The following is a 7,806-nucleotide window of genomic DNA, read 5'->3' as shown; positions in this document are numbered from 1 at the left end:
TTTGCTCAATCGCTCTCGTGCCCTCATTTCTTTTTCACTTGTTTTTTTGCTCCCTCCGTTCGCTATCGTTCTCGATTTCTACCCTCCGAAAAGATCTCGTCAACATCTACGAGTGGTTCGGTTGCTCGCTGAGTACGGCTTCATAGCTAGTAGTCTTTCATCGGTGGATCTCGTTCTTCTTGTCGTCTACTTTCTCTTCTCCTTTTTCAGCTTTTCCTTACGCTTTACGAACTAAAGGAAATAGAGAGAGGAGCAAGCGAGAGATCAGTCTTCCTAGACGAATAAGCTAGGGAATGGCCGAGGGCGGCGTAGTAATCATGTATCAGCTATCTAATGAGCATCATCGACATGATGATCTGTTTCGCTGAGCTGTTCCAGCTACTAGCTTGGCCCGCGGTTTTCTCCCCGACTTCACCCCGCTCCTGACGAGAGGATGCAATTATGTAGCAGAGAAGATTGCCTTCATTGACATACGCCTCCATGTACCGATTGATATGTATTACACAGTTATTATGATAACACTAGAATACACAAAGTCCTCTTAAGAGTCTATTTCAATAAGCTCGATGCACTGTATATGTATTTAACAAAGAAAAAATACAATTCAGATTGCCCTGCTAGAAAACACACTGGCAAAACCCTTAAATTTTCCTGACGGATATCTTCAAGTGAGGGTTGGCGCTAACGGAATCTACTTATTAAAAGCAAGCAGCAGTAGCTTTTCCAGAAACGGATACATGCACCTCAGTTATATAAAGGGTATTAAGGTCAAACATTCGTCAATGAAACCTTCTGCCCCATCTAAGACGGATTTGTCTGTCCCTAAACCTGAACTAATAGAACTAACTGTCTAACTAATAATATCGACTGCTTATATTAATTATAATGGTCGCGAAAGAAATCGCACACCGAAGTTTTTCTGCTTTTATAAGACCGGCAGCGAGCTTATGAACTCTAAGATTTTAAAAGTTTTAGTAATCAAATACTTAGAATAAAAGAAATAGTAAGCTTAACGTATCCTGAATATTGATAAAAACAACTAGAGACAATAATGGTATAAAATTTTCATCTTATTCTTGGGTACACGTACATGTTTGGTTGAGACACAGTTGCAACGCTTAACATTCTGCATGATCATAATTGTAGCAAACATATGCGATAAACCTTCTATTTATATACAACTGTACACTGACTAACGTACGGCATAGTCACTTATGTATGACATATGGAGAAACGGAATTTACAAATGTAGTCACTACCCAATGGACGGAAATTCCGCCCAACTCTGCATCCGATCGATTTCGATCTGTATGACTCAAAGGACGATTATAAGTGTAACCTGTAGCCGGATTGAAGTTAACACGACTTCTCGACAGAACTCACTCGATAATGAAGCTAAATGCGTGCAAGCAGCTTCAGTTTGTGTCTCATGCAAACACTAACCCAAATGTTTTTAAGTTCATTATTACGTTGCTTCACGAATGAATACGTTCTAAGGCATTGACTATGAAGCTGTCTATTCTCTGTTGATGCGTTACTCAATGATCATCTCAGTAGACAAGCGGTGAAGCTTCATGTTGGTTTGTCTTGTAAAGACCTGTAGCAAAACAGAGTGTAAATTTCATTCAAAGATCAAAGAATAAAAAGATGAAGTTCTTATCGATCACGCTCCCAACCCATGAGTAAGCTCTAACTATGGTCAATATTTAAATGTGCCTATCGAGATTTAAATTCGAAGTGCTTCTTAACCTTTATCTAAATAAATTCAATTACAGAGGTCCTCTTATCTCGGAAAGACGAAATAACAGTAATAGATAATACTAGTGGTATTGATATATTGGGCCATCTTTCTAGCCCCAGTGCGTCCACTTTATTCCTTGAATGTCTACAAATGTTTGTCGTTTTTGTGCTGCACTATTGTGCACAATTGAGATATATATTCAAATGCTTAAATGCAGTGCCTGCATTGTTTAAATGCAAGCTGCTAAAATAACAAATTTATCTACGGTCAAATGGCATGTATTGCCTAGCAGGCCAATCAGGTTAGTAGCTCGATGATCTGTGCACCTATATCAATAACGATCTCTCGCGTTGGCAGCAATTTTCCTTGGTTTATTGTTGGATGTAGCGTGCTTGGCGCAAGGTCGGTAATTTGGGGTAAAATTAGAAACGTAATACAACTTCTGTGAGCGGAGCGCGTGCGTATGCCGTGAATGAAAAATAAGCTAATTTTTTTAGCTTAAAATTATTATTTACCATACGTCTTATGAGCTAAACGTCAACCTACAGAAGTATCGCAAATAAAAAATTCTTGAACACCGGAGAGGCTAAATTACCTGTCAGAAGAGGGCAAAGCTTAAGCAAGAACGTTTTTCCTTAACAGCCATATATGGTTTTCAGTATCATATTGTGATTATGGCGAAGCGAAATTTGGCACTATGACGGGCGTCAAATAGGTCGAAGTCACAAACAAGGCCGGTCGCTATAAACGTAGAAAAGCGTTATTATCACCTGAGGTTCAAGCTAACGTTATCATCAAATCATCATCATGAATCTGAGTTCTGCGTGTATAGTTGATGCCTAATTCGATCGAGGTAGAAGTCGCCCTTTAGTAATTGTGTAGGTTTAATAACTATTCCATTGAAATATTTGATACTGCCTACTGTCATTTACATTACGCACGCTGTTGTTTGTTTGGAATAAGCCATTTCAGAAAAATAAGCAACGTTTGGTTGCCAAAATATCAACACTTTTACCATTATATCGTAAAATCTCATTTATAGGTTTGTTAAATCCTACTTAGAGATTGTGCGTTATGTTCGTTCGCCTCTTCTATCGAACGAAACCCCATATTATGTTTTCAACGGCATCGAAATTTATAACTGGACAAACATTTTCACCTACCTAAAGAAAAACGGAGCTCTCCTTATCCGTACGAACCTCAGGCAAAATGAATTTCAGCGAATTCGTTACTTGCTGACTAAGTGGTCCATTTCGACCGCTCGAGTGAGCAATGCGAATCAGGAAAGTGGACAGAAAGGAGTCTGATATTGTCGACAAATAGATCTTTGTCGATAGGGCTACAGAAAAGGACAGCGTGAGTGCTTTGGGATTGGCAGGTAGTCGTTATTCAAAGAAATGCAGATTAAGCTAATTCCGTTCAGTTTCCTGTGTTCAGTTTTTCTTTCTTTTTTCTACTCGTTCAACGTAGCCGACGCCTCCTTCCAGACCCATGTAACGCCGAGGATGCAGTCATTCGTCCTTCTCTGTGAATCCATGCTCGTACCACTGATGTCACAGCTTCTTTTCGGCGGCTCACGGACGCTGTCCACATCGGTCCATGTCACTTCTGCTGTTCTGTGCACTCGTTCTTTTAACTCCCTCATAGAAAATCATAGTTCAACACACTTTTCAGTAAGGAATAATATTTCGCATAAGGTTGACGGTACCCATCGAACTTCAGATAGTCACTCCGTCAATATTCTGTACTGTTACTCTGCAGCAGACCTACGATCAAATGATCTATATAGAAGGAAAGGCGAAACGTAAGAGATCTACCCATCGATTGTAAAAAACAACAATGGTTCCTTACTTAGCAGAAACTGGGAAAGTTAGACCTGTCTACACTGGAACCGTGACTTGAATTTTTACCTACTTTCCAAAGCGACCCTTTCTTTACCCGTAAAACAGCTATTCTAAAATAACTTAATAATGACAAACTGCTTAAGTTTCGTTCGTTTTAGCAGGTCAATATGGTAGAGACTTTAAAGAACGGTGCTCAAAGGACATATTATTTTCATTAGTATTAATTACATTCGCATAAACCAACGCTCGTCTATCAGGGTCAAAAGCTCGGAATACCTTGTTCAATTCTGCTTGCATCGACCGACGTATGCATGGCTCATGGGTGTACATACAAATACAGCACATTAATCGCCCAATGGGTTGTGCAACTGATGAACGAAGACAGTACGCCAGGCAGTTGAAGCAGTCATTTTCTATTGTCCAAAGCTATCGCTCGAGCGTAGATTATATTCCGACTCGTTTCATAGCGATCTATCCGCGATTTGTCAAAGCGACCTATAAAAAAAAAAGGTCTGCCCTCCAGTAAGCTAATATAATTCACAAAATGAGAACGATTGATAGTACTATGACTACTGCTAACCTTTTTTTTTTTAACAAAATAAGGTAAATATTATTGTACCTGTCCACTCCATTTTTGATCTGATTTTAATAGAACCGTCAGCATCGAGTCTGTTTATAACAACATTAATGCGTTATTAAGGAAGTCTGATGCAGTTATCAGTACAAGACCTAAATGTTTCGAATTGGACCTCCGGGACTGCCGTTATTATTTTTTCATAGGCGATTATACGCAACGGTCCACATTTACACTTCGTCTTAAAGTAACGGTTTTTCTTGTCTTAATATCAGTCATTTTAAAAATATCGTTTACCGTTTGCTGCTGATTCTTGTTCGTTCCCATAAACATCTATAACCGTGGAAAGTGTATGACATTTTAGCAAATTCCCTCTTACGTTGGTAATATAATATATATATTATATACGAATAGCGTATATACGAACCTTTACAGGAAGGTGGAGTTATACATATTAGAAGGTCATATATGTACAAGTACTAAACGTGCCACGACATTTGTTTTTCATCAACTTTTAGAATTTGTCAATACGCAAAGCTCATAAGTTTAGTGCGATTTAAGTTACTAATTGTTCTTCTTTGGCCAAATTTTCGCAGCTGAGTATTTTTTTTGTTGTTCTTTTGAACTTACCTTGAACGATAAAGAAGCGCATGAACCGCCTCGTTGGTCTACGTACCACAGATTCGTCTATCCCAAAGCCACATCGTTGAAAGCAAATTACCTTTCATAAAAATTACATACATAGAATTATATCACACGATCACCCCGGATTTCCGTCAATGAAAATTTTACGGAGAGATAAACTAGAAGGACTAAGTAGTTTTAGAGTGTAACTTAACGTGTACGTGTGTGTATATAGAAGAGTCAAGGGAATCTTAGCTTCACCGTTGTTGTCAATAACATGATTGGTTTTCCATTGTTTAAGCTACGTACACCATTGCGGATAGTCATAACAATAGACAATAGGCAACAAATTATACCAACGTTATGCCTAACCAGGATAATTAAGCAAGCTTGAGTCTAATGCAGCTGGTCGATGTTCCAGTATCTGGGCCATATGAAAGCCGATTTTGCACTCTGCAGTAAAACTTCATGATAATTTTGGACCTACTTAATTTGATTAGGCATTTATTTCTCTAGCCATAATCATACGCTTCTCTAAAAAAGAAACGTTTTTTTTTTTAAATTCGTTAGTAGTAACTAGTAACAACTAGTAACCTACGTAGCCCCAGTAAAGCTCTATGGGCTACTAATTTTATTGTGTCCCGTAGGGCTATATGACCTAACGATATTACTAGTTCGAATGATATTTTCCCAAAAACGGGTGATTTTTAGTCAGCCCATTTTTAACACATAATATTAGTGACTTTGACGAACTTGGTAGCGTTTTATTTCTTTGACACAACCATGGCGTCGTGCAAATCCTGGTCCTTACAACCCCACCCAATCGTACCTGGAACAATATAATGTGCAGGTGGGGCTATTTAGCCGACTCGTATTTAATACATGATTGGCACGTTTTATATTCCAGAGAGCCGCATTAACTGCGCACTCACAGGATGTTAGAAATACGGACATAATATGAGTCAAAATCCTCTACTGCACTTTTCGGGTTGAGGTTTATGACCTCTTTAATGCTGCACTCCTATTTCGAGTTGCCACGTCCAAAATGTGCAATAATATATTTTTCGACAGATAGTTTTAGGTCCGGTTTTCCAGTCGATTTATAAAATAGAAACAACGTTTGCTACGTTATACAGCCCCGTTGCGAACTATAAACCCATAAAGTCTAACATATCAGCAGGTTTTTATAATACTGGAGCAGGCAATGCGTACACAGCAGCGAGCCTAAAAGGTGCCTTGAGGCCAGTCCAATTTTGCATCAGTGCTTTCGGAATACTGGCCGTTTTCGCGCATAATACCAAATAGTTTTATGAGTCACTTAATTATGGCTCCCTAGTGGCGTGTGCCGTGGTATAGCAAACAGTTAAAAAAGTTCGGATCAACATGGCTTCGATGGACGCGGTACATCTATTGAATGTTCCGAGCAATCAATAGCCTATCTGCGTGCGTATAATGACACGCAGTCGTCCTTGAACATAATCGGCCCTCTGCGAGCGACTTAACTTCGCCACATCGATATTCAGTTCTTACATATACTTACTTCTACGTGGTGCTTCGTTAATTATACTAAAAAATCTATGCCAGATCGAAATAATACTCTGCTATTGCTGAAACGCGCATTGCGCCGGTGCTTACCGTTTCCAGCCATTGCGGCCCTATGTATGGATGAGTGGTTTTTCTTTGGCCTCTGCTCAAGTCCACCTAGCACGTTATAATTATATATCCCTACAACTAATATAGGTAGGTTGAACCATCTGTAGAGGTGAGGGCTCACAACCAGACGCTGACCCTTTTTAGACCTGACCTTTATCAGTTGTCAAGGTGTGCAAATCATCGCCATAAACTTTGCAGCTAGAGATTAGAAGCAATTACATTAAAATCGGTTTCGTTTTGTTTTTGTATTAAGCTTTTCACGTTTATGCATGAAACACTTTCTTCGCTAGGTCGCCCCCTGCGCCTCGAGGAAACTGAATATTACAGTCTTTAGTAACGGATTGAAGCAGCTTATCACACACCAACTCGATAACTGCTTTAATCTCGGTTTCTAATTCCTGGATGGCTGTTGGTTTGTTTGTACCAACTTTATTGTTTCCACCAGTCCAGGGTAAGTAATCAAAGGTGTTAGGTTAAAAGAACGCGACGAAAGTCCCTGCTCTTCGCAATCGCTCGGCCTGGAAGACGAAATCTTCACCGGTCCTATGGTCCGTAAGGAACAATTGTTAAATGAGCTTAGCTTCGTAAACATGGCAATGAGGGTCAAAATGCAAGACTGAAGACAAATTCTCATCCATGACGCCGAACACAATTCGCTTTACCACTGCGCGCTATGGCGTTGTATAAACAAGCTAGAGTCTCCAAACGTTCAATAGCCATCAAGATATCGACTCTTCATGCCCACCTAAACAATAACAAATTTAGCTAAAACGTTTAAATAAATTAATATATAAGTATATTCCGCTATACTTTTTATAAGAACAGTCCTAGGGATCACTTCCTCGGTATAGCAGGAAGAATCTGCCCCACTAGATCGAGGTAGTAAAATGTCTTGGGTTTTACGCCTGGTACTTAGTGTTCCATCAGAGAGCTCTCAGTACGAAACAAAGGGAAGAGTAGCTAAGGTCGTTCAAATAGTATACACACTAACTATAAAAGCATATAACAAATTTTGAAAATTCTTCAGTTTTGTAAAAGCTCTACTGTAAATCTTACATTATTAAGAGATTGGATCGAACCTTCATCGATTGCTATTAATATGACTATTACGTTTAGTGCTATCGGGCTCTAATGACTGTGACGTACTAGGCAGCCGACGGTAAAAAGTCGTATTTGCATAGCTGTTTGTCTATTAGATTTAGGGACACGTGGAACAGTTTAGGATTGAAATCAAAAGTAATCTCCCTGTACTCCAGCCAGCCCCCTGAAACAATGTTCAACATTAGTACCGAACGTAGAACTCGAAGTAAATAAAAACACTCGCATTATCTAGGCTTAACACACCTTCGACCTGTTGTTTATCAAACGCA

Source organism: Varroa jacobsoni, unplaced genomic scaffold (assembly GCF_002532875.2).
Source record: "Varroa jacobsoni isolate VJ856 unplaced genomic scaffold, vjacob_1.0 contig01967, whole genome shotgun sequence".
Lineage (NCBI taxonomy): Eukaryota > Metazoa > Arthropoda > Arachnida > Mesostigmata > Varroidae > Varroa > Varroa jacobsoni.
This window is presented reverse-complemented; position numbering follows the sequence as displayed.